The 27,815-nt window shown below is 45.5% G+C and overlaps 1 pseudogene across 1 annotated transcript in view; it reads right to left on the bottom strand.

The window, feature by feature from the left end:
• The window catches only part of LOC311122666 (alkyldihydroxyacetonephosphate synthase, peroxisomal-like), a 39,714-nt pseudogene extending 12,172 nt beyond the window's left edge, over positions 1-27,542 (bottom strand). Inside the window, exons 1-10 of the transcript in view lie at positions 27,199-27,542; positions 18,972-19,061; positions 17,115-17,206; positions 16,821-16,941; positions 16,502-16,579; positions 14,516-14,597; positions 13,303-13,428; positions 12,870-12,979; positions 3,681-3,813; positions 626-1,452 (exon numbers count right to left, since the gene is read on the bottom strand). The product of the transcript in view is annotated as an alkyldihydroxyacetonephosphate synthase, peroxisomal-like (transcript). The remainder of the gene's footprint in view (positions 1-625; positions 1,453-3,680; positions 3,814-12,869; positions 12,980-13,302; positions 13,429-14,515; positions 14,598-16,501; positions 16,580-16,820; positions 16,942-17,114; positions 17,207-18,971; positions 19,062-27,198) is intronic.
• Between the last annotated feature and the right edge of the window lie 273 nt (positions 27,543-27,815).

Raw genomic sequence — 27,815 nt, 5'->3', positions numbered from 1 at the left:
TCAGCAGCAGACCTATCAGATCCCTTCACTCAGCAGCAGACCTATCAGATCCCTTCACTCAGCAAACAGGGTGATTCAAAAAGGGAAGACAAGGCACTAATAAGCCCTATCATAGAGTCCTGACTGAGGTTCAGTTATTAATCTAATAAGAAGGTATCCCATCATAGAGTCCTGACTGAGGTTCAGTTATTAGTGAGAAACCGAATAGCTTCATCTTGCCTGCTTAAAAGCTAAGAAGTGGGAATATAGGGAGTGTAATGAGATCCCAGGGGACTGAAGAACTTCACAAAGATGTCTGGCACCAATGCCACATTCCTTCCACCAGACCTCAACAAACAATATTGTAAAACTTCAATAAAACAACTGCTTAATTGTTACCACAGTCATTTTTCCATCGGGCTTCAATCCACGACTCGTGTGTGCAGCTAGTTACTCCACTGGTGAAATAATGATCAATTGAACTCTGCTGCGTTGCACTGAGGGTGAAAAATAAAGCATACATGAAGAAACGTTGCCAATGCAGTGTTCTTTTCTCAAATGGATTCCAAAAGCAGGCCAAATGGCAATTAAAAAGAACGGCAGAGTCAAGGACTCAGAAATGGAAACAAGGTCAGCCCCACAGCACAGGCAGTGTGGAGAGCCAGAGAGCAGTCACAGGCAGGGTGGAGAGCCAGAGAGCAGTCACAGGCAGTGTGGAGAGCCAGAGAGCAGTCACAGGCAGGGTGGAGAGCCAGAGAGCAGTCACAGGCAGGGTGGAGAGCCAGAGAGCAGTCACAGGCAGTGTGGAGAGCCAGAGAGCAGTCACAGGCAGTGTGGAGAGCCAGAGAGCAGTCACAGGCAGGGTGGAGAGCCAGAGAGCAGTCACAGGCAGTGTGGAGAGCCAGAGAGCAGTCACAGGCAGTGTGGAGAGCCAGAGAGCAGTCACAGGCAGGGTGGAGAGCCAGAGAGCAGTCACAGGCAGTGTGGAGAGCCAGAGAGCAGTCACAGGCAGTGTGGAGAGCCAGAGAGCAGTCACAGGCAGTGTGGAGAGCCAGAGAGCAGTCACAGGCAGTGTGGAGAGCCAGAGAGCAGTCACAGGCAGTGTGGAGAGCCAGAGAGCAGTCACAGGCAGTGTGGAGAGCCAGAGAGCAGTCACAGGCAGTGTGGAGAGCCAGAGAGCAGTCACAGGCAGGGTGGAGAGCCAGAGAGCAGTCACAGGCAGGGTGGAGAGCCAGAGAGCAGTCACAGGCAGGGTGGAGAGCCAGAGAGCAGTCACAGGCAGGGTGGAGAGCCAGAGAGCAGTCACAGGCAGGGTGGAGAGCCAGAGAGCAGTCACAGGCAGGGTGGAGAGCCAGAGAGCAGTCACAGGCAGGGTGGAGAGCCAGAGAGCAGTCACAGGCAGGGTGGAGAGCCAGAGAGCAGTCACAGGCAGGGTGGAGAGCCAGAGAGCAGTCACAGAGTATGGCTTCACTTCTGAGCTCCCGTGTTATACAAAGAGATACAGGCTCTTCAGAAAGTATTCACACCCCTTGACTTTTTCCACATTTTGTTGTGTTACAGCCTGAATTTAAAATGGATTAAATAGAGATTTTTCATCACTGGCCTAAACACAATACCCCATAATGTCAATGTGAAATTACGTTTTTCAAAAATGTTTACACAAATGAACTACAAATGAAAAGCTGAAATATCTTAAGTCAATAAGTATTCAATCCCTTTCTAAATGGCCAGCCTAAATAAGATGAGGAGTAAAAATGTGCTTAACAAGTCACATAATAAGTTGCATGGACTCACTGTGTGTAATAAGTATTTTAAATGATTTTTGAATGACTACCTCATCGCTGTACCCCACACATACAATTATCCCTAAGATCCCTCAGTCGAGCAGTGAATTTCAAACACAGATTCAACCACAAAGACCAGGGAGGTTTTTTACAATGACATTGAATTTCCCTTTGAGCATTGTGAAGTCATTAATTACACTTTGGATGGTGTATCAATACACCCACTCACTACAAAGATACAGGTGTCCTTCCTAACTCAGTTGCCGGAGAGGAAGGAAACCGCTCAGGGATTTCACCACGAGGCCAATGGTGACTTTAAAACAGTTACAGAGTTTAATGGCTGTGATAGGAGAAAACTAAGGATGGATCAACAACATTGTAGTTAGTGTACAATACTAACCTAAATGACAGAGTGAAAGAAGTTAGCCTGTACATGCATCCTGTTTGCAATAAAGCACTAAAGTAAAACTGCAAAAAATGTGGCAAAGAAATCAACTTTATGTCCCGAATACAAAGCGTTTTGTTTGGGGCAAATCCAACACAACACATCACTGAGTACCACTCTTCATATTTTCAAGCATGGTGGTGGCTGCATCATGTTATGGGTACGCTTGTCATCGGCAATGACTAGAGTTTTTTAGGATAAAAATAAACAGAATAGAGCTAAGCACAGGCAAAATCCTAGGGGAGAACCTTGTTCAGTCTGCTTTCCAACAGATGCTGGGAGACAAATTCACCTTTCAGCAGGACAATAACCTAAAACACAAGGCCAAATATACACTGGAGTTGCTTACCAAGACGACATTGAATGTTCCTGAGTGGCCTAGTTACAGTTTTTACTTAAATCCGCTTGAAATCTATGGCAAGACTGGAAAATGGCTGTCTAGCAATGATCAACAACCAACTTGACAGAGCTTGATGTGCAAATATTGTACAATCCAGGTGTGCAAAGCTCAAGACTTACCCAGAAAGACTCACAGCTGTAATCGTTGCTAAAGTGGATTCTAACATGTATAGACTCAGAGGTGTGAATACTTATGTAAATGAGATATTTCTACATTTCATTTTCAATACATTTGCAAACATTTTTAAAACATGTTTAAACGTTGTCATTATGGGGTATTGTGTGTAGATGGGTGAGAATTCAGGCTAACACAACAAAATGTGGACTAAGTCAAGGGGCATGAATACTTTCTGAAGGCATTGTATCAAACGGTTCCTTTACAGAGATCAAATGGCAGGGTTCTGAATGATGTTGAATTACCGAAATGAAACTGTTCGTTATCCATGAGCCGGATGGAGGCCGGTGCACACCTCTGGGAGAGAAAGAAAATCATCATTCAGGAGCATGTGTTAAACACCGTAAACATTTCCCCATCCCACACACTGTTCCAGTGATTTTTCTAGTGAAGTTTTGATCTGCATTACGTTTCTTAAATTGAGAGAAAAACCTTTGAATCGACTTTGAAATAACATTTGCTACACAACCTCGAGACATGAGTAGATATTCCTGGTAGTATGTGGGTATGTCCGTGACAAGCCAGGGCTCAATGGTCGATACTTTCATTGTGTGTTATAAGCTGTACCACTGTACCAACCAACGATTGGAGCTGCACAAATCATTAGCTAGCATGTAGTCGTCACTACCCAGTAAGAGTTGGAGAGGCTTCATTATCATTCCTTCCCAGAATTGGGGATCTGCCAATCATAACCCAACCACTTTGTTTGTACACTACAATGTAGCATTGATCTGCATAGTTTAGCGACTGTCATTATATAACCAAAGGTTAAAGATCACAACCACACCTCACTTTTTAACGTGATTGGATAGATGTGAACTAATGCTGTCAGTATACAGAGATCTTCAATAGGAAAGACCATACCGTACAAACACTGAACACCAAGATGGAAATGTACTTGACCTGCTTGGCAACCTCTCGTAAGCAGGCCACGCCCGCCTCAAAGTTAGGGAAGACCACCGAGCCGTACTTCAGGTACTCTGGGATGGGCCGGATCTTCATGGTTACCTCGGTAACCACACCAAGGCTTCCTAGGGAAAACACAGGGGTACATATTATAGAAACAAAGGTTCTCATACAAGAATGGTGTTAAAACGATAGCCTGACATTGGTTGTGGTTAGGTTTTATTGTGTAACTTAAAATGATGCTTTAACAACGCTTGGCCTTACTAGCAGTTTACGCACCTTTTTTATTTACCCACATTTTGCTGAAAAATGCATTGAAAGTATAGAGAGCATTAATTAGCTCACAGAGAAAGGAGATCAGTGCTTCCCCAGCTACTGTTTTACCACTACATCACTGGTGGTGACCTATTGTTTTACCACTACATCACTGGTGGAGACCTATTGTTTTACCACTACATCACTGGTGGAGACCTATTGTTTTACCACTACATCACTGGTGGAGACCTATTGTTTTACCACTACATCACTGGTGGTGACCTATTGTTTTACCACTACATCACTGGTGGTGACCTATTGTTTTACCACTACATCACTGGTGGAGACCTATTGTTTTACCACTACATCACTGGTGGTGACCTATTGTTTTACCACTACATCACTGGGGGAGACCTATTGTTTTACCACTACATCACTGGTGGTGACCTATTGTTTTACCACTACATCACTGGTGGTGACCTATTGTTTTACCACTACATCACTGGTGGTGACCTATTGTTTTACCACTACATCACTGGTGGTGACCTATTGTTTTACCACTACATCACTGGTGGTGACCTATTGTTTTACCACTACATCACTGGTGGAGACCTATTGTTTTACCACTACATCACTGGTGGAGACCTATTGTTTTACCACTACATCACTGGTGGTGACCTATTGTTTTACCACTACATCACTGGTGGAGACCTATTGTTTTACCACTACATCACTGGTGGAGACCTATTGTTTTACCACTACATCACTGGTGGAGACCTATTGTTTTACCACTACATCACTGGTGGTGACCTATTGTTTTACCACTACATCACTGGTGGAGACCTATTGTTTTACCACTACATCACTGGTGGTGACCTATTGTTTTACCACTACATCACTGGTGGTGACCTATTGTTTTACCACTACATCACTGGTGGTGACCTATTGTTTTACCACTACATCACTGGTGGTGACCTATTGTTTTACCACTACATCACTGGTGGAGACCTATTGTTTTACCACTACATCACTGGTGGAGACCTATTGTTTTACCACTACATCACTGGTGGAGACCTATTGTTTTACCACTACATCACTGGTGGAGACCTATTGTTTTACCACTACATCACTGGTGGTGACCTATTGTTTTACCACTACATCACTGGTGGAGACCTATTGTTTTACCACTACATCACTGGTGGTGACCTATTGTTTTACCACTACATCACTGGTGGAGACCTATTGTTTTACCACTACATCACTGGTGGTGACCTATTGTTTTACCACTACATCACTGGTGGTGACCTATTGTTTTACCACTACATCACTGGTGGTGACCTATTGTTTTACCACTACATCACTGGTGGTGACCTATTGTTTTACCACTACATCACTGGTGGTGACCTATTGTTTTACCACTACATCACTGGTGGTGACCTATTGTTTTACCACTACATCACTGGTGGAGACCTATTGTTTTACCACTACATCACTGGTGGTGACCTATTGTTTTACCACTACATCACTGGTGGAGACCTATTGTTTTACCACTACATCACTGGTGGAGACCTATTGTTTTACCACTACATCACTGGTGGAGACCTATTGTTTTACCACTACATCACTGGTGGTGACCTATTGTTTTACCACTACATCACTGGTGGAGACCTATTGTTTTACCACTACATCACTGGTGGTGACCTATTGTTTTACCACTACATCACTGGTGGTGACCTATTGTTTTACCACTACATCACTGGTGGTGACCTATTGTTTTACCACTACATCACTGGTGGAGACCTATTGTTTTACCACTACATCACTGGTGGAGACCTATTGTTTTACCACTACATCACTGGTGGAGACCTATTGTTTTACCACTACATCACTGGTGGAGACCTATTGTTTTACCACTACATCACTGGTGGTGACCTATTGTTTTACCACTACATCACTGGTGGTGACCTATTGTTTTACCACTACATCACTGGTGGAGACCTATTGTTTTACCACTACATCACTGGTGGAGACCTATTGTTTTACCACTACATCACTGGTGGAGACCTATTGTTTTACCACTACATCACTGGTGGAGACCTATTGTTTTACCACTACATCACTGGTGGAGACCTATTGTTTTACCACTACATCACTGGTGGAGACCTATTGTTTTACCACTACATCACTGGTGGAGACCTATTGTTTTACCACTACATCACTGGTGGTGACCTATTGTTTTACCACTACATCACTGGTGGAGACCTATTGTTTTACCACTACATCACTGGTGGAGACCTATTGTTTTACCACTACATCACTGGTGGTGACCTATTGTTTTACCACTACATCACTGGTGGAGACCTATTGTTTTACCACTACATCACTGGTGGTGACCTATTGTTTTACCACTACATCACTGGTGGTGACCTATTGTTTTACCACTACATCACTGGTGGTGACCTATTGTTTTACCACTACATCACTGGTGGTGACCTATTGTTTTACCACTACATCACTGGTGGTGACCTATTGTTTTACCACTACATCACTGGTGGAGACCTATTGTTTTACCACTACATCACTGGTGGAGACCTATTGTTTTACCACTACATCACTGGTGGTGACCTATTGTTTTACCACTACATCACTGGTGGAGACCTATTGTTTTACCACTACATCACTGGTGGTGACCTATTGTTTTACCACTACATCACTGGTGGTGACCTATTGTTTTACCACTACATCACTGGTGGTGACCTATTGTTTTACCACTACATCACTGGTGGAGACCTATTGTTTTACCACTACATCACTGGTGGTGACCTATTGTTTTACCACTACATCACTGGTGGTGACCTATTGTTTTACCACTACATCACTGGTGGTGACCTATTGTTTTACCACTACATCACTGGTGGAGACCTATTGTTTTACCACTACATCACTGGTGGTGACCTATTGTTTTACCACTACATCACTGGTGGTGACCTATTGTTTTACCACTACATCACTGGTGGAGACCTATTGTTTTACCACTACATCACTGGTGGAGACCTATTGTTTTACCACTACATCACTGGTGGTGACCTATTGTTTTACCACTACATCACTGGTGGAGACCTATTGTTTTACCACTACATCACTGGTGGTGACCTATTGTTTTACCACTACATCACTGGTGGATACCTATTGTTTTACCACTACATCACTGGTGGAGACCTATTGTTTTACCACTACATCACTGATGGAGACCTATTGTTTTACCACTACATCACTGGTGGTGACCTATTGTTTTACCACTACATCACTGGTGGTGACCTATTGTTTTACCACTACATCACTGGTGGTGACCTATTGTTTTACCACTACATCACTGGTGGAGACCTATTGTTTTACCACTACATCATTTACATTTTAGTCATTTAGCAGACGCTCTTATCCAGAGCGACTTACAGTTAGTGAATACATATTTTTTTATACTGGCCCCCCGTGGGAATCGAACCCACAACCCTGGCGTTGCAAACGCCATGCTCTATCAACTGAGCTACATCCCTGCCGGCCATTCCCTCCCCTACCCTGGACGACGCTGGGCCAATTGTGCGCCGCCCATGAGTCTCCCGGTCGCGGCCGGCTGCGACAGAGCCTGGATTCGAACCAGGATCTCTAGTGGCACAGTTAGCACTGCGATGCAGTGCCTTAGACCACTGCGCCACTCAGGAGACTTGGCCATCACTGGTGGTGACCTATTGTTTTACCACTACATCACTGGTGGAGACCTATTGTTTTACCACTACATCACTGGTGGAGACCTATTGTTTTACCACTACATCACTGGTGGAGACCTATTGTTTTACCACTACATCACTGGTGGAGACCTATTGTTTTACCACTACATCACTGGTGGTGACCTATTGTTTTACCACTACATCACTGGTGGAGACCTATTGTTTTACCACTACATCACTGGTGGAGACCTATTGTTTTACCACTACATCACTGGTGGTGACCTATTGTTTTACCACTACATCACTGGTGGAGACCTATTGTTTTACCACTACATCACTGGTGGAGACCTATTGTTTTACCACTACATCACTGGTGGTGACCTATTGTTTTACCACTACATCACTGGTGGAGACCTATTGTTTTTTGTACTCCTGAGTGGCGCAGTGGTCTAAGTCACTGCATCGCAGTGCTAACTGTGCCACTAGAGATCCTGGTTCGAATCTAGGCTCTGTCGCAGCCGGCCGCGACCGGGAGACTCATGGGCGGCGCACCATTGGCCCAGCGTCGTCCAGGGTAGGGGAGGGAATGGCCGGCAGGGATGTAGCTCAGTTGATAGAGCATGGCGTTTGCAACGCCAGGGTTGTGGGTTCGATTCGATTTCTGGACACAGGTCCAGGAATGGCTGAAGGATTGCAATATTTGCATGGAGCTGACCCTGCAGATAGCACTACTGTGTGATCTGAAAAGTCATAGTCAATCGATCAATAATATAATATTACTTTTAGCAAAAATGTTTATTTTCAATTCACAAACTGTAGAAACAATGAGAATAGAAAGGTTCAGAACGTTTGTAGAACATCACAGTACAGTTGAAAAATATATGGCAAATAGATATCCAATATGGATGGTTTTAAGAGATAGATGGGTGGTGTTGAATGGAGCTGAATGTTAGGACCTATAACAACTAATAACAACAAGATAACTAATGTAAAGCATACTGTGTCCATAATAAGTATATAGGTTATATATTGAGAGCTTTTGTGAAAGAGCACAGTTAGAAAGATATGGCATATAGAAGCATACCAGATGGACATCATGAAAATGATCGGAGGAAGTTCAGGAGTAAAAACAAACAAAATATAATTATTGGACTGTGTCCATAAAATGTATATATATATTTTTTTTATTTCACCTTTTTTTAACCAGGTAAGCCAGTTGAGAACAAGTTCTCATTTACAACTGCGACCTGGCCAAGATAAAGCAATGTATAGTACAGTGAGGGAAAAAAGTATTTGATCCCCTGCTGATTTTGTACGTTTGCCCACTGACAAAGAAATGATCAGTCTATAATTTTAATGGTAGGTTTAGTTGAACAGTGAGAGACAGAATAACAACAAAAAAATCCAGAGAAACGCATGTCAAAAATGTTATAAATTGATTTGCATTTTAATGAGGGAAATAAGTATTTGACCCCTCTGCAAAACATGACTTAGTACTTGGTGGCAAAACCCTTGTTGGCAATCACAGAGGTCAGACGTTTCTTGTAGTTGGCCACCAGGTTTGCACACATCTCAGGAGGGATTTTGTCCCACTCCTCTTTGCAGATCTTCTCCAAGTCATTAAGGTTTCGAGCCTGACGTTTGGCAACTCAAACCTTCAGCTCCCTCCACAGATTTTCTATGGGATTAAGGTCTGGAGACTGGCTAGGCCACTCCAGGACCTTAATGTGCTTCTTCTTGAGCCACTCCTTTGTTGCCTTGGCCGTGTGTTTTGGGTCATTGTCATGATGGAATACCCATCCACGACCCATTTTCAATACCCTGGCTGAAGGAAGGAGGTTCTCACCCAAGATTTGACGGTACATGGCCCCGTCCATCGTCCCTTTGATGCGGTGAAGTTGTCCTGTCCCCTTAGCAGAAAAACACCCCCAAAGCATAATGTTTCCACCTCCATGTTTGACGGTGGGGATGGTGTTCTTGAGGTCATAGGCAGCATTCCTCCTCCTCCAAACACGGCGAGTTGAGTTGATGCCAAAGAGCTCGATTTTGGTCTCATCTGACCACAACACTTTCACCCAGTTCTCCTCTGAATCATTCAGATGTTCATTGGCAAACTTCAGACGGCCCTGTATATGTGCTTTCTTGAGCAGAGGGACCTTGCGGGCGCTGCAGGATTTCAGTCCTTCACGGCGTAGTGTGTTACCAATTGTTTTCTTGGTAACTATGGTCCCAGCTGCCTTGAGATCATTGACAAGATCCTCCCGTGTAGTTCTGGGCTGATTCCTCACCGTTCTCATGATCATTGCAAATCCACGAGGTGAGATCTTGTATGGCGCCCCAGGCCGAGGGAGATTGACAGTTTTTTTTGTTTCTTCCATTTGCGAATAATCGCACAAACTGTTGTCACCTTCTCACCAAGCTGCTTGGCGATGGTCTTGTAGCCCATTCCAGCCTTGTGTAGGTCTAGGGGAAGGAGGGAATGGCCGGCAGGGATGTAGCTCAGTTGATAGAGCATGGCGTTTGCAACGCCAGGGTTGTGGGTTCGATTCCCACGGGGGGCCAGTATAAAAAAATATGTATTCACTAACTGTAAGTCGCTCTGGATAAGAGCGTCTGCTAAATGACTAAAATGTAAAATGTTTTACCACTACATCACTGGTGGAGACCTACAGTATATGTTACTTTTCTCCTCTGTGATCTGGTTTCATGTTGCCCACAAGAGACCAGTGAGATTTATCGACTGGGGGTTTGAGGAAATAAAAGCAGGTACATATCAAAAGGAAGTCCCGGGACACAAGGACCTTTATCACCTCACCCAGGGCTCCCAGCATGACCCCTGAATCCACAAAGTATCCACTATGTCTGCCGCTTTATGGGTTATATTCCACCTTGGTTTAGTGACAGGTAGAATCCTCCCTACCCTATGTTTAACTATAGGGCACTGGTCAAAGGGAGCCTTTTCAGATGCAACCCCAGCACTGTTGTTGTTGTTGTTGTTGTTGTTGTTGTTGTTGTTGTTGTTTTCTTAGACAGAAAAAACTCCCACTTGGTCCAATATGGAAAAACTAATGGGCCAAACTATGCAAATGAATGCATCCTTGTTTAGCCTAGTGTTGATTACAATTCCCATGGAGAGCATAGATGGAGTAACTGTCTCTACAAAAGCTGAACGGTGGAATGGATTCTAACAAAGATGATCTTTTGACATCACACAGTAAACAGTGATAACCTCAGCGAGGCAAAGCCATCATCATTCCGTCACCAGTTTATAGGAGGAAAACAAAATGTGATGTTTATTTAATATCAGACATGTCGATTATGACTTCCATTAAAAAAAACAGATGTTTTCCTAAAGGCTTAATGAGTGTTTGTGAACGTTGACTAATTTGAGAAAATATCCACAATAATTACATATTGTCAGGTCAAGTCGAGCCATACACTGATGAGACTCCATCATCACGCCTCGGCACATACCCTGGGCCTCTTCTATGGTGGAGGTAGAACACACACAGAGACAGAGAGACAGAGAGAGGGAGAAGGCTGACGTGGGGGGAGGGACCAGCCTGACGTGAGGGGGAACCAGCCTGACGTGGGGGGGAGGGGGACCAGCCTGACGTGGGGGGGGGGGGGGGGGAAACCAGCCTGACGTGGGGGGGGGGGGGGGGGGGGGGGACCAGCCTGACGTGAGGGGGAACCAGCCTGACGTGAGGGGGAACCAGCCTGACGTGAGGGGGAACCAGCCTGACGTGAGGGGGAACCAGCCTGACGTGGGGGGGGGGGGACCAGCCTGACGTGGGGGGAGGGACCAGCCTGACGTGGGGGGAGGGACCAGCCTGACGTGGGGGGGGGGGACCAGCCTGACGTGGGGGGGGGGGGGGAGCCCAGCCTGACGTGGGGGCCGGACCAGCCTGACATGGGGGCCGGACCAGCCTGACGTGGGGGCCATGTGGCTGAAACTAGAGGCCACTCATTGGGAATCAAAGAAGGCAGTTTCACATGGCATTAACTCCACACAACATTCGATTAGTGCTGGCCAGCTTCACACACCTGCATATCATTGGTCATGGCTGAGAGAGCCTTTGAAACAGAAACCTGATTATTATTGATTATTCCACTGCTTAGAGAAGGGTGGAGGGAACTACTTTGGTATTCAGGCCACTCCAAGGTCAGGGACTAGGAAGAGGAGGGATACTGTGTGTTGACTGAGAAGAGGATTTATAGTATGCCTGGCTGGTTAACATGCAGAGCAGTGTTTGGGTTCCAGTGCTAGGTTCTGTTGTTGTGGCCTAGTGTCTGTCAGTGTGTGGGATGCCTGTGCAGGGGGAGATATCGTAATGAGACCAAGCAGAGGTATGACCCCTCTCTGTCGCTCAGCTCCAGCAGCAGAGCTGGCCACCGAGCCAGGAGCCCACACAGTGACAGACCGGGGACTAGGAGGTCCTGTCTCCTCTCCTACCCAACAGGGTCTGGCTTCACAGTAGCCACCAGGCTCAAATAGAACCAAAACTCAAGCCTGGTACCATTTCACTGAGGAACAACTACTCTGCACAGGAAGTAGGCCATCTGAGCCACCCCATTCTCCACTTTATTTCAAACTATTTTTGTCCCTGAACTGAAGATAATTTAAAAAGAGATGATAGGACTAAATTAAATACATCTAGTTGGGTTTTCATTTGCAGATGTGTGTTAAGTATACATTGTAATGAGTCCAGATGGAGATCTCTGCCCGGCTCCCAGTGTATAGTCAGTAAACAGCTTGCAGTGCTTTGTTAGGGGCATGTATCCACAGCTGCAGTGCCAGGAGTCACAAGGGGTGGGGGCAAAGGTAGGCATGATGCACAGAGGCCCAAAACCAATACCCCTCCACCCATAACTGGATCTCTCAAAAGGTAAGCGTGATGCACAGAGGCCCAAAACCAATACCCATCCCCCCATAACTGGATCTCTCAAAGGTAGGCATGATGCACAGAGGCCCAAAACCAATACCCATCCCCCCATAACTGGATCTCTCAAAGGTAGGCATGATGCACAGAGGCCCAAAACCAATACCCTTCCCCCCCATAACTGGATCTCTTCTCCCACCCTGGATAAACGTTCACCTGACTGGTTATCCCATTACATTATATACACACTGCACATAGGGTCAACTTTTATCATGTTGAAGTCATGATCCCTGGGAGGAGTGGGGAGGTGAGTCTTACCTTCTGAGCCCAGGATAAAGTGGTGGATGTCTGGCCCAGTGGACATGCGCGGCCCCCTGGTAGCTCTTCTCCATCACCCCTCGAGGGGTCACCGCCTTTATGTGAATCACCTGGATATAGGACAAACAAGATGGCAGCTCAAGTCACTTAGCTTGACTTTAAAATCGCAGCAGAGAGGAGTGAAATATCCAGGTTAAAACAAGCGGTACCTCGGTTGCTGAGTTCATATTCAAGGCTACATTCTGTCAATCATTGGCAGAGCTTAACCAAAACAAGCAGGCCTCTTGGTCACAGGAAAACCAAATAGCATGGTTCCCATACGTTAGCATGACGCAAGTGTGTTTGGATAGCCGCACATGCAACTTCACGTTACAACCGTTTGCCCATTTACAGTCGCCTAGTAAGATCAGTTAGTCAGAGAGAGGGAACATACCAGGTCCTCGATGTTACCATATAGGTTCTTCTTCATGCCTGATGCTCTAGCGGCCACCCAGCCACTCAGGGAGCTGAACTCTGTGGAGTCTGGCTCATGCCCCGTACAGTAGCCACTCTCGTTGAGCTGGGGAGAGGGAGAGTGACAAAGAAACACTCATCAGTATTCGTAGGAGCTGAGTTTAGACCTACGGGTTTTTCCCAAACTCAGTCCTGGTCTCCGTGCCGGGCCCCTGGTCTCCGTGCTGGGCCCCTGGTCTCCGTGCTGGGCCCCTGGGTCTCCGTGCTGGGCCCCTGGGTCTCCGTGCCGGGCCCCTGGTCTCCGTGCCGGGCCCCTGGTCTCCGTGCTGGGCCCCTGGTCTCCGTGCCGGGCCCCTGGTATCCGTGCCGGGCCCCTGGTCTCCGTGCCGGGCCCCTGGTCTCCGTGCTGGGCCCCTGGTCTCCGTGCTGGGCCCCTGGTCTCCGTGCTGGGCCCCTGGGTCTCCGTGCCGGGCCCCTGGTCTCCGTGCCGGGCCCCTGGTCTCCGTGCTGGGCCCCTGGTCTCCGTGCTGGGCCCCTGGGTCTCCGTGCTGGGCCCCTGGGTCTCCGTGCTGGGCCCCTGGTCTCCGTGCTGGGCCCCTGGGTCTCCGTGCTGGGCCCCTGGTCTCCGTGCTGGGCCCCTGGGTCTCCGTGCTGGGCCCCTGGTCTCCGTGCTGGGCCCCTGGTCTCCGTGCCGGGCCCCTGGTCAGCAGCAGGCAGGCAGGTTCTACTCTAATGGCTCCCCTCTTCCAGGTGACGTGAGGAGAGTCAGGCCGTGCGTTCATGGCACAGCTCACCCCGACAGGCAGTTTTTAATGCAGAGCCATCTGCTCCATCAAAATGGCCCTTCTCTATAGGCAAAGGTGGAGCCTGCTTGAGACGCAGAGCACGCGTTCCTCCACAACAAACACTGGCTCCTTCTCAATTTTTCTGAATTAGCTTAATGGTGCCATCTGCTCATCGCCCGAGCCTCAAGCTCCAACGTAGTTACCCCTTCTCCTATTCAGACCTGCCTAGCATGGGAGCTCTGCACTCCCTGTAAACCACTAAGCCAGGGTGGAAAGGCAAGGCCGGCTACAGGTGAAAGATCCTGTAGATGAAAGCGTATACTTGCCCCGTCTTAATAACATGAGCCCTTTCATGGGAGATCATTCAGTATGAAATGGCTTTAGTAATTATGAAGGCAAGGCACTTACTAATCTCTCCAAATCCTGACCGATGATGCCAGCTTCAACGTGGGCGACTAAATACTTCTCGTCAGTCCACAATAATGCGGTTCTGCAGATTTAAAAAAACTCATGAGGTCATAACATTTCACTGCTTCCATCGTTTATACCACTCGGACAAACAAAATAAAATTACATTGTTTAGACCACTAGGGACAAACAAATTAAAATAGTGTTCAATGCCTTATGAGTTTAGCCCAGATGAAAAGCAGGCTGTGTCCGATACATCCGATACAGGTTAGAGGGAGAGGATTTTAATGAATACAGTAGTGTTGACAGCATATCCCCATGGCTGCACTCGAAAACCGCCTTCACTCATTGAATTACAGCCTTCAAATACATTCCAGTTGTTGAGGTCTTACTTCTAGAGCTCAAAAAAGGTCAGTGTGCAGCATTTTATAACGACTGTGAGAAAGAAACCAGATGCTGTGGTGACCAGAATATCTACCAAACGAGAAAGGTAATAACAGCCAAGCTCATGTTGTTTGTTGAAGATGTGGCTGTGTGGGGTGGGGGGGGGGGGGTATTTCAGTAGCACTTGTTCCCTCCAGTGAGCTACAAACATGTGGCTGTCGTTACTAGAGGACTGGGCCGTGGGGGGGACACAGTGTTAGTCAGATAGATTCCAAAAGGTTAACCTCTCCAGTCCCCCCCCCCCCCCCCCCGGCCCCCCCCGGCCCAGCTTGAGCTCCCACGGAGCCATCATTCATTCTCCAGAGGTAATAAAGTGGTCATACACAGTCTTTCATGTGACTCCCTCAGACCCGCTATGCCCTGTGACCCTTGACCCAGCGCACTGGTCACTGGTATTTACGTCACCTCCTCAGTGATTGCTGGACTAGCCAATATATCCCCTAGGCAGGCAGCTGTCCAACAGCTCTGTGATACTGTGCTGCTACTAAATGCTGTTTCCTATTGGGTTTCCTTCCCTCACAGTATTTTCTCTGAGAAAAGTTTAGCAAATTTATGCTACAGGATTCTCCCGAAGTAAGATAATGAGAGAGAGAGAGTCACAGCTAGACATCTGAATAAGCTTTGATGTGGATATAGGAGCATCCTCTGTGCTGACCGACCGCTACCTTTCCTGTTGAGGGCATCCTCCGTGCTAACCGACCGCTACCTTTCCTGTTGAGAGCATCCTCCGTGCTAACCGACCGCTACCTTTCCTGTTGAGAGCATCCTCCGTGCTGACCGACCGCTCTAGGGCACTGGTCACACTGGTCCCTCCTGGAAGGAGGACAGGAGACTGGAGGGGTTAGGGTTAGGGGAAAACTCTGACCAGGGGGAAACTCTGGGCCCTAGCACTAGGCTATAACCAACCCTTTCCCTGGTCAGGCCACATGGTCAAGACAGGGCATACCATTCTAGTCTAAAATATGTTTTAAAGTTTGGAAAATATATTGTACTGTTGGGTTTGCAGCAGTAAAATACTGACCGCCGTACGGTATCAAACAAACATTGTGCTTGCATGCCAGCTCCACAAGTTTCACCACATCGTTGTGGCGGTCTGCGGAGGCAAAGGATACATAACAATATTTTGGATGGACATTTTATCCCATGTCATTATATAACACAGAGCTATAAATTAGTGTTACGTCGATAACAAGAGTACTCACGGTGAAGGGAATAAACACTGGCACGGAGTCTGCTAATCATATTCCAGCCATCAGTCAACACAAATTTGCATGATAAAATGGTGCTAGCCATAACTGCAGCGAACCAATCTGCCATGATTCATGACTATACTCTGCTGGGCCTGGTGTATTGGGTGTCAAACGCCCTCCCGCTGACGCTTCTTATTAAGCCACCGCTCATACATATCAATATCCCTACGCCTCGGCAGAGATTAGCCCTTTAAATCACCTGAGCCAGGATGATGAGAAGCAAACCAATGCAATGAAGGGAGGGGGGGGGGGAAACCTGGGCCATTAAAAATAGTTGCGATGTAAAACTCACTTGGCCACACCACCACATCTGGAACACGCTCAAATTTCTTCCCCTCTCTGAGAGCAAAGATTTCATGTAAGCAATGACCTGTTAACATAAGAGAGAACAACGTTAAATATACTACGACAAAAGCAATTATATTATTGTATGATCAGTATAATTAGTGTGATGTTCATCATTAAATGACTTTACTCTAGTTCATGCTGCTGTGTTCCTGTGTATCGCACGTGTAAAAATAGAGACGTCCTCATGATCAACTTTCACACGGTGTCCGTATGAGACTACTCCCAGCCCCCTGGAGGACCAGAGCCTTCCCAGCATGCCTCACCGTGGGCACGGAACACCCTGTCGTCTGCCTCATTGGAGAATGGGATGCCTGTGGCATTCAGGTCCTCTACGAACGCCTCGTTCAGACTGGGCGGTGGCACAGCGCTGGCATTCAGGACAGGCTGGAACAAAGACATGGGAGGAGGAGGAGGAGGAGGGGGTAAGAGGGGGAGTTGGAAGGGGAGGGGGAGGAGGGGGAGAGGGGAGGGGGGAGGAGGAGCCATTAACTGGCTGCTGCCGTCATTAGAATTCACACCAACAGGAGACATGAGGGTTGAAACCAAACTACACTTACAGTTGCAGGGCTTTTATGCTTCACACTGTCTCCAATAGGTGTTCTCAAACCAGTCCTGCAAACCGGGCAGGGTCTTCCCACTTAGCCTACACCTGGAATGAACCGGAACACAGGATTAGAAGAAAAGCTAAGGACTTCTGACCCAATTCATAAAACACATCCCCTCTGACCTCGGTGTTCTGCTAGGAACTGCTGAAATACATACTGTCTGTCATTGGTATGGAGTCAGTGTGTGGTTGTTTGAGCTTAAATGGAGGTTATTAGGCGAGCCCAGTGACCGCGCTGTCCCCATCGAACGCCAGCCCAGGCCAGACGCTATATAATTGAACCGCCGCCAGCACATCAGGGGACTGTAGTCTGCCTTTGTCCAGCAGACCATTAAAACACACTCCTTAATGAAATCTCATTCACTTTCATTTCTTCCATCTCTCAAGCCACGCAGAGACAGCACAGAATAGTAAGATGTAGTTGTGGTCCTCTGTAGCTCAGCTGGTAGAGCACGGCGCTTGTAACGCCAGGGTAGTGGGTTCGATCCCCGGGACCACCCATACACAAAAATGTATGCACACATGACTGTAAGTCGCTTTGGATAAAAGCGTCTGCTAAATGGCATATTATTATTATTATTATTAGTTGATAGAACTTCTAGTAAAGAATAACAGAGGAACCATTTGCTGGTCAGCATCCCGTACAACCCTCCCCATTACTCAAACAGATATCCATACAGCACAGTCTACCACATCTCTTAGCTTTAAGTCTGACAGGCTTTCTGTTCTTTAAGCATACATCACCTTCTCTGCCTCCATCACGCAAGACAAAGATAAAAAGGTGTAAAACAGAAGATGAAGGTGTGCCAATGAAAAGAGCAATCCATTCTGCTGCCAGTGTGGCTTGGAGTCATGCTCAGTTATCAGAGAGAGTGGAGAGGCAATAGTGTGGATTGAAGTCAGTGTGGGTTGAAGTCAGTGTGGGTTGAAGTCAGTGTGGGTTGAAGTCAGTGTGGGTTGAAGTCAGTGTGGGTTGAAGTCATGCTCAGTTATCAGAGTAGAGAGACAATAGGTTAGGCTTCTTTAAAAACGCACAGAGATTAAAACGAATCATTTCCTACATCAGCACTCAACATATGATCCCATGACAACTGTTAGCATAAACAAAACAAAAGCACCCATGGTAAGAAGAAACATTTGCATGAAAGGCAATAACGGGAGTTTCAAACAGCTGATAATCCCACTCATTGACTTGATGTCTGGGACTAACTCAAAGCAAGATTAGCAGAGTACAGATACCAGCCACTAGATGGCACTAGCACCCCACTCTGAATGAGGCTGGAGAGGAGCGGGAGGTTTTCAAATCAAAAGTTTATTGATCACGCACACCGGGATTTCCCAAACTCGCTCCTGGCCCTTTAGTGTTTTGGCCTAGCACTACACAGCTGATTCAAATAATCAAAGCTTGATGATGAGTTGGTTATTTAAATCAGCTGTGTAGTGCTAGGGCAGAAACCAAAACGTGCACCCATGGAGGGCCCCAGGACAGAGTTTGGGAAACCCTGGCATACACAGTTTAGCAGATGTTATAGAGGGTGCAGTGAAATGCTTATGTTACTAGCTCCTAACAATGCAGTATAATGTCAAACAAGTACATAAATAATCAACAATTTAAATACATAAAAAACAAGAAATCAAGAAATGTCGGAACGAGTGTTAGGCGGCAGCCTGTGCAAAGGAGTGAACAATCCAGATTGAGAATTCTATCGATAAATGTGAATAAATTATTTAGCCTACAGATCGTCATAGACAATATAAATTTTCTTCATGAGAGTAAAACGGTTGAAAATGTCGAGACAGTGTACTGTACCTTTTGCCCGTAAACTCTGCTTGACCCTTCTTGTTAAAGAGGAATTTGGAGTCGCTGTACCCCCAGCCATTCCACTTCATAATCTCCTGCCTGGGAGAACAACAAACAGTTGGTTAGTACGTTACAGTAGTAGAAGCCAATACTGTTATAACGCTGTCTGAGAGAGGACACAAGTCAAACCTCAAGGGAGCAAGACAATACAAGGAAGCACTTTTAAAAGACCACGGACTTGCACCCTCATACTTGACCTCCTGTTGCAGAATAGGCTAGTATTTGGATTAGTGGTCTATTTGCAATGGGGAATGTGTTGTAGTTCCCTTGTTTTACTATCAGTTATTCAATGGGCTTTCCACATCATGGCTATCAGTTATTCAATGGGCTTTCCACATCATGGCTATCAGTTATTCAATGGGCTTTCCACATCATGGCTATCAGTTATTCAATGGGCTTTCCACATCATGGCTATCACGGCGGCAGGTAACTTAGTGGGTAAGAGCGTTGTGCCAGTAACCGAAAGGTCGCTGGTTCTAATCCCCGAGCCGACTAGGTGAAAAATCTGTCGATGTGCCCTTGAGCAAGGCACTTAACCCTAATTGCTCCTGTAAGTCGCTCTGGATAAGAGCATCTGCTAAATGACTAAAAATGTAAATGTAAAACGTTATTCAATGGGCTTTCCACATCATGGCTATCAGTTATTCAATGGGCTTTCCACATCATGGCTATCAGTTATTCAATGGGCTTTCCACATCATGGCTATCAGTTATTCAATGGGCTTTCCACATCATGGCTATCAGTTATTCAATGGGCTTTCCACATCATGGCTATCAGTTAGTGTATTGGCAGTATGGGAGGCGCCAGTCAACCTAGGCCTGGTCCCTATAGAGGTGGTCGTTCCCCTGTGGACTACAAGCAGCCAACTACAAAAGTCTGTTGGCACAGTAACAAGAAAACCTGTTACACCATCAAAATATAATAATAATATAATATAATATGCCATTTAGCAGACGCTTTTATCCAAAGCGATTTACAGTCATGTGTGCATACATTTTTACGTATGGGTGGTCCCGGGGATCGAACCCACTACCCTGGCGTTACAAGCGCCGCGCTCTACCAATTGAGCTACAGAGGACCACAACATCAGACAGGGAGTGGCTTAGATCTCATTCCCTTCCACAATGACACTCCAAGGGGGAGCATCATGATGAATCCCATAGATGAGCGTCAGGAAAGAAGGTGTGCCCAACGAAAGTAGGGTATCCTCCTAAAACAACGTTCCAAAGAAATAACATTGTAGGCTTAGCCTTATGCTAAATCAGGTTAGAGGATACAAGAAACACGTTTGAACACTGAACTCAAACGTCAGGCAGAATTTGAGTATCTCAATATATCTACTGAATAATTAAACATATGTGTTAAATCACTATGCTCATCCCAAGGGAATGCTTTTCAGAAATTCCTCGGCAGACAGTCAGAGGAAACAGGCCACTACAGCAGACAGTCAGTCAGAGGAAACAGGCCACTACAGCAGACAGTCAGTCAGAGGAAATAGGCCACTACAGCAGACAGTCAGTCAGAGGAAATAGGCCACTACAGCAGGCAGTCAGTCAGAGGAAACAGGCCACTACAGCAGACAGTCAGTCAGAGGAAATAGGCCACTACAGCAGACAGTCAGTCAGAGGAAATAGGCCACTACAGCAGACAGTCAGTCAGAGGAAACAGGCCACTACAGCAGACAGTCAGTCAGAGGAAATAGGCCACTACAGCAGACAGTCAGTCAGAGGAAATAGGCCACTACAGCAGACAGTCAGTCAGAGGAAATAGGCCACTACAGCAGACAGTCAGTCAGAGGAAATAGGCCACTACAGCAGACAGTCAGTCAGAGGAAATAGGCCACTACAGCAGACAGTCAGTCAGAGGAAATAGGCCACTACAGCAGACAGTCAGTCAGAGGAAATAGGCCACTACAGCAGACAGTCAGTCAGAGGAAATAGGCCACTACAGCAGACAGTCAGTCAGAGGAAATAGGCCACCACAGCAGACAGTCAGTCAGAGGAAATAGGCCACCACAGCAGACAGTCAGTCAGAGGAAATAGGCCACTACAGCAGACAGTCAGTCAGAGGAAATAGGCCACTACAGCAGACAGTCAGTCAGAGGAAATAGGCCACTACAGCAGACAGTCAGTCAGAGCAAATAGGCCACTACAGCAGACAGTCAGTCAGAGGAAATAGGCCACTACAGCAGACAGTCAGTCAGAGGAAATAGGCCACTACAGCAGACAGTCAGTCAGAGGAAATAGGCCACTACAGCAGACAGTCAGTCAGAGGAAATAGGCCACTACAGCAGACAGTCAGTCAGAGGAAATAGGCCACTACAGCAGACAGTCAGTCAGAGGAAATAGGCCACTACAGCAGACAGTCAGTCAGAGGAAATAGGCCACTACAGCAGACAGTCAGTCAGAGGAAATAGGCCACTACAGCAGACAGTCAGTCAGAGGAAATAGGCCACTACAGCAGACAGTCAGTCAGAGGAAATAGGCCACTACAGCAGACAGTCAGTCAGAGGAAATAGGCCACTACAGCAGACAGTCAGTCAGAGGAAATAGGCCACTACAGCAGACAGTCAGTCAGAGGAAATAGGCCACTACAGCAGACAGTCAGAGGAAATAGGCCACTACTCCTAGAAAGGACCCATAACTCAAGTTGGTACACGTGGTGGAGTTAAACCATGATGAATGCCTGCCAAACAGCCAGGCAGTGGAATTTATGAGGAGCCTGGTAAATGAGAGATATTCTCTCAATGCTAATCTATGACAGCCTGGTATCACAATGGACCATGACACAACCCTATGTGATCTCCTGTCACATGTGCAACATTCCTACACCCCCAGTGATCAGACCAGTAACCTAGTTCTGACACGTGCAACATTCCTACACCCCCAGTGATCAGACCAGTAACCTAGTTCTGACACGTGCAACATTCCTACACCCCCAGTGATCAGACCAGTAACCTAGTTCTGACACGTGCAACATTCCTACACCCCCAGTGATCAGACCAGTAACCTAGTTCTGACACGTGCAACATTCCTACACCCCCAGTGATCAGACCAGTAACCTAGTTCTGACACGTGCAACATTCCTACACCCCCAGTGATCAGACCAGTAACCTAGTTCTGACACGTGCAACATTCCTACACCCCCAGTGATCAGACCAGTAACCTAGTTCTGACACGTGCAACATTCCTACACCCCCAGTGATCAGACCAGTAACCTAGTTCTGACACGTGCAACATTCCTACACCCCCAGTGATCAGACCAGTAACCAAGTTCTGACACGTTCAACATTCCTACACCCCCAGTGATCAGACCAGTAAACCTAGTTCTGACACGTGCAACATTCCTACACCCCCAGTGATCAGACCAGTAACCTAGTTCTGACACGTGCAACATTCCTACACCCCCAGTGATCAGACCAGTAACCTAGTTCTGACATGTGCTAGGAAAAATCTGAGTCTCAGCATCACTGATACCGATGCCCATAGCCTAGCTGATCGGTAGGGTTGATCTGAAATAAGCCTCAGCACTTCTCTGCTTCACAAAAAAAACATTCTATAACAATATCGAACATTTCCCAACTGCACAATGAACATTCATACATAACGCAAAACAAATCATTTACATTCTTGTGGTAGAACAATGGTAACATTTCCTCACACGGGCCATGTCAAGTTACATTACATTTTTACATTTTAGTCATTTAGCAGACGCTCTTATCCAGAGCGACTTACAGGAGCAATTAGGGTTAAGTGCCTTGCTTAAGGGCACATCGACAGATTTTTCGCCTAGTCGGCTCGGGGATTAGAACCAGCGACCTTTCGGTTACTGGCACAACGCTCTTACCCACTAAGCTACCTGCAGCCCCCAAGTTGATCAGAACAATGCATGATAATGGCCCCGTTGCACAGTGTTACATGGTTGAGTGGGTCCTACAATACAGCCTCTATGAAATGCAAATATGGAAGTGTGCTCTAAGGCATGTCTGACACTGGATGTCACAGGGTGGCAGGTGGCCTAGCATTTAGAGCGTTGGGCCAGTAAATGAACGGTCGCTGGTTCGAATACCCGGGCAGATAAGGTGACAATTCTGTCGATGTGCCCTTGAGCAAGGCACTTAACCCTAATTTGCTCCAGGGGCACCATAATACTATTGCTGACCCTGTAAAACAGTCACATATTTTTTTTTTTTTATGTCACTACAACATGTTTGTGAAAGCTGAACAGCCAATTTGTCAGACCACCCACAGGTCTTGGCCAATCAGATCCAAGTTTAGGTTAACCGCTCAACTTGATCCCGTTTCTGATTTCTATTGCTATGAAATAGACAATAGGTGTGTCCACAACTAAAATCTGGAAAAACATTCACCTCTAGATAAAATGTGATATTATATGATTATATCATGAAGAATATAAAACATATGACCATTGTAATGATCCCTTCTATTCAAGACTGTCGCTAGCTAGTTTATTCTGTTCATGTCACTCCAACAGCTGAGATTTCCCTAGTCGTCGTTCAGAATATTGTCAGCATTCAAAACGTCACCAGTAGTTTATCAAGCTATACCTTTACAATATAACTGTATAATGGAACAGGCTCCCTTGAAATAGTTAAGAGATGTTGGTGTTACATTTACGTCAGCTGCCCACTGTCACCAGCGGCTAGTGTGGGTCTAGCCGATTAAACTCAACTCCTAGATTTACGATGGAGTTGAACCGCAACTAGTGGTGACGGGACGGACTTGGAGCTCCGAGGTCAGATAAAATGATGTTTTTATCAAAAACCTACTGATTTCAGCACCCAAAGAATAGTCCACAATTAGACAGAACTTGTGTGTAATTCCGGTCTATTCTTTGGGTGCTGAAATCAGTCGGGTTTTTTTTATACAAAAAAAATAATAATCATTTTATGTGGCGTCGGAGCTCCAGTCAGCCCACAACAGCCGCCGCTCAACTCCATCGTAAATCTAGGAGTTTAGTCGGCTAGTGTGGGTCATATAACGCTGGCAAGCTATGACAAAATGGTACAAGTCCTAGCGTAGGATTGACCTGAACTTCAACTTCAACTAAGGGTGACAGATCAAACATTACTGAAACACATTCTAGCTAAGTAATCTAGCTAACTACAATGAAAAAGACTTTGATAGGACACAGAATACAATCCCGCCGCACCCACTTCGATGACTGAACACTTTGTTTAAGGACCACTACCGCACATTCTGCTGGCTAATTTCATTAGCTAGCTTAATTAAAGCAGAGATGTCTAAATAATACTATGCCGAGGAGGTCATCTCCGTTAGTAAAAGACACCAATTATGTGTTTTAATTACAAGAAAATGCACGACAGCTATTTCATACTTTATGACAATCACTTTTAGCTAGCAGGTAGCATGTCAGGATAGCCCTCATTCATCCACTGGATGAGGGCCCATCTTAACTACCTCTTTCTCGGCACCGTCCCTTTATTCTCTTCAGTTGAACCGGTCGCTTCAGCTTTGCATTCTTTTGCAATAATTCCCGAGTCACCGTCCTCATGTTTCTGTAAATGCCCTGCAATTATCCTTCATCTTTGCTGTGCCATTCGTTGTCCCTCGGAGGTATTGCTGTTTGACGCCATACTGTGTTTGTGGAAGGAAAGTCAAGAGGTCAGTACAGCGATAGTATGATATGAGCTAAACTGCAATCGAATCCCATCACGCTTTGCATTTAATTTGTGCTTTCAATACAGATTGGTTACATTATCGCCTATCCTTGCTGTGACTTTAATTTAATTGATGGTAGTCCATAGAGCACGGTTCCCCAACTGGCGGAGCGCGGACCGAATTTGGCCCGCGGGTGGTTTTATTTGGCCCCACAAATGTTCTGAAAAAAAAAAAAACTGTTTTATTGTTGTACATAAAAGACTGTAAAAACACCTGGAGATCAGCTCCAAGTGATTTTAATTTAAGAAATCTGTTCCCAAGTATTCCCACGCATAATAGAGAGACACGTGATCGTATACAAATGTAAGCAAGGTTTGAAATTATTTTCTTTTAGTCAAAAATGATATCTGTTTGGGATTCTTGCGGTCAATTTGCAGTCAAATTATTTGCAGTAATGTTCCGGCCCCCTGACCATCCGCTCAAGAGGAAATCGTCCCGCGGCTGAAGCTAGTTGATGATCCCTGAATTAGAGCTACAGTCAATGTGGAATAGCTTATATCAGAAATATATATTTTTTTAAAGGCACAATGTGTGATTTACTGCTGTTCAATGGTCATTCCAAAAATTATATTGATTCTTGAATAATATAAATCAATGAGCTTTTTACTGTTTTCCCTTATCATCACTCCATAACAAGTATTGTAGTATAGGACTAGCTTAAAACAAGCATGTTGATTTGGACTGTCAGTTGCGTTCATATGAATTTGAGAGTGGGCCTTTAGTTAATGGAAACTTGATGCCCATAGGTCTAAGGTCATCCTTTCAGGAAAAATGGCAAGAGAAAGAAATTCCAGATTTTATAAGTGTGGCATTCTCATCATGCATCAACGCAACTCTTCTTTCACTGTGCTGGTGACTGCCTTTTCCTCTGATCCATGGACAGGTAGCCTACTGATTACTTAAGCCTATCACAGAAGCTCTCTAAATATTAGACCATGATGAATGAACTGGTCTTTGGGAGAACTCAAATAAAATAAAAAACACAGTGAAATAATTGATTTTATTATTAGAACGTGATCTAATTTAATAGAAGCCAAAATATGTAATGTTGCTTAAATGTGTGCATGTGTCTTTAAATACATTGGTCTAGAACAGGGTTCTTCAATTCCGGTTCTGGAGGGCCGAAACACTTCTGTTTTTTATTTCTACCTGGTAGTTAATTGCACTCACCTGGTGTCCCAGGTTTGAATTAGCCCCTGATTAGAAGGAGAGGATGAAAAACAGAGGTGTTTCGGCCCTCCAGGACCGGAATTGAAGAACCCTGGTCTAGAACTTTGGTGACTACTAAGTCTTTTTTTAAACCTCCCGCTTTGGGCTGGATGTGTCAATGTGTAGTTCATACATGCATAATCTATGAGCAGAATTACTGTTTTACCTCAATTAGCCACGAAATCCCTAGTTTGAAAGTGACTGTTTTTCTGGGAGCTGTGCTGTGCCTTTTCCCTGACATTTTCCCCCATGTGGGCCAGCCCCTTAGCAATACGAGTTCTAGCCAATGAGCTTCAGCCCCTCGCCATTTGAGTGACAGCTAGCAAGATCCACACACAGCAGAGCGAGAGAGAGAGAGCAATGACGTGGTGCACATATCTGCACGTGACGACGTACGCAATTTTCGGGGACCACGTTTGGCTGGTATAATATATATAATAATAATAATAATATGCCATTTAGCAGACGCTTTTATCCAAAGCGACTTACAGTCATGTGCGCATACATTTTTACGTATGGGTGGTCCCGGGGATCGAACCCACTACCCTGGCGTTACAAGCGCCGTGCTCTACCAATTGAGCTACAGAGGACTACTTCCAGATCTACTGGCTAAAAAGTATACAAAAGTACCAGAGAATCTCTAAGTTAGACTAACAGGTTATGTGCCCTTTATAGAGCCAGTGATTTTATTGCACTTTTAGGAAGTTTTATATTTAATTATCTGCCTTTTTATATTTTTATGTATTGAAAGTTTGATTTGAAAGAACCGATTCATTGATTCATACTGCTTGGACAGACAGCCTACAATACACAGCAGAATAGCAATGTTTCATCCTAACTTCCCATTGGCTATCATAAATATAATATAATATATAATTTGCCATTTAGCAGACGCTTTTATCCAAAGCGACTTACAGTCATGCGTGCATACATTTTTGTGTATGGGTGGTCCCGGGGATCAAACCCACTACCTTGGCGTTACAAGCGCCGTGCTCTACCAGCTGAGCTACAGAGGACCACATCTCTGAAATAGTTTATTTGATTATATTTACAACACTCCCAACAATGAACGATACAGGATAAAATGTAAATACACAACAGAAAAATCACTCTTAAAAAAAACCTTAATTGTGACATTGATTAATGTTTATGGGTTTGATAAGGTTAATTAATATGATGTGGTATGACCACTACATTTCATGACCCAGGTCAGTGAAAAAAAAAAGTTTGAACATTTCAACTGCACTTGTTTAACTTTGTCTCACCTTCCTGAGTCACATGACAAAGTGAACGTGAGGGATGACTGGAGTCTGGAGTTTCCATATGGCTTCGCTGGGTCATCCTATAGGAAGTGATGCAACAGTCTACTACGGCGTTCTGCTACTCCATTTTTTCAGTCATAATTCAGACATTTCACTCTGATACCAACATACCAAGCGAGTCTTTAATTATAAGGAAATAAATACTTTCACAAGTAGGTGAAAACTCATGAGGCAAGTCATTAACAAAATAAAAAAAGTTTATTATTGGAAAAAACTTAAAAAAGTGACAAGGAGTTTCCCTATTGAAGTCTGCAAGTGGCATGTTGTGGAATAATGGGCCCACTCTCCAGATGTTTATTTCCCTCAGGCCAGAGCATTTAACTCCCCAAATAAAGTTCTGTAATGCACTGACTGCAAACAATTAGAGTCAAAGTGTATCACAGAACTTTACTTGGACAGCCACAGAGCCAACCCCTTTCACACCCCTCCTTCACCTGCAACATATAACAAGAGAGTGAAATGATAAGTTCCCTATTGATGTGCTATGGTTGATAAACACTTTGATTTAACACACTGTAGTGTGGGGAAATAGATAATTATGAGGTTGAGCTGACTCTCTG

Source organism: Coregonus lavaretus, assembly GCF_964263955.1.
Source record: "Coregonus lavaretus genome assembly, contig: HAP1_SCAFFOLD_715, whole genome shotgun sequence".
Taxonomy (NCBI): domain Eukaryota; kingdom Metazoa; phylum Chordata; class Actinopteri; order Salmoniformes; family Salmonidae; genus Coregonus; species Coregonus lavaretus.
Note: the sequence above shows the minus strand (reverse complement) of the source record. Positions and strands in the feature narration are given on the sequence as shown.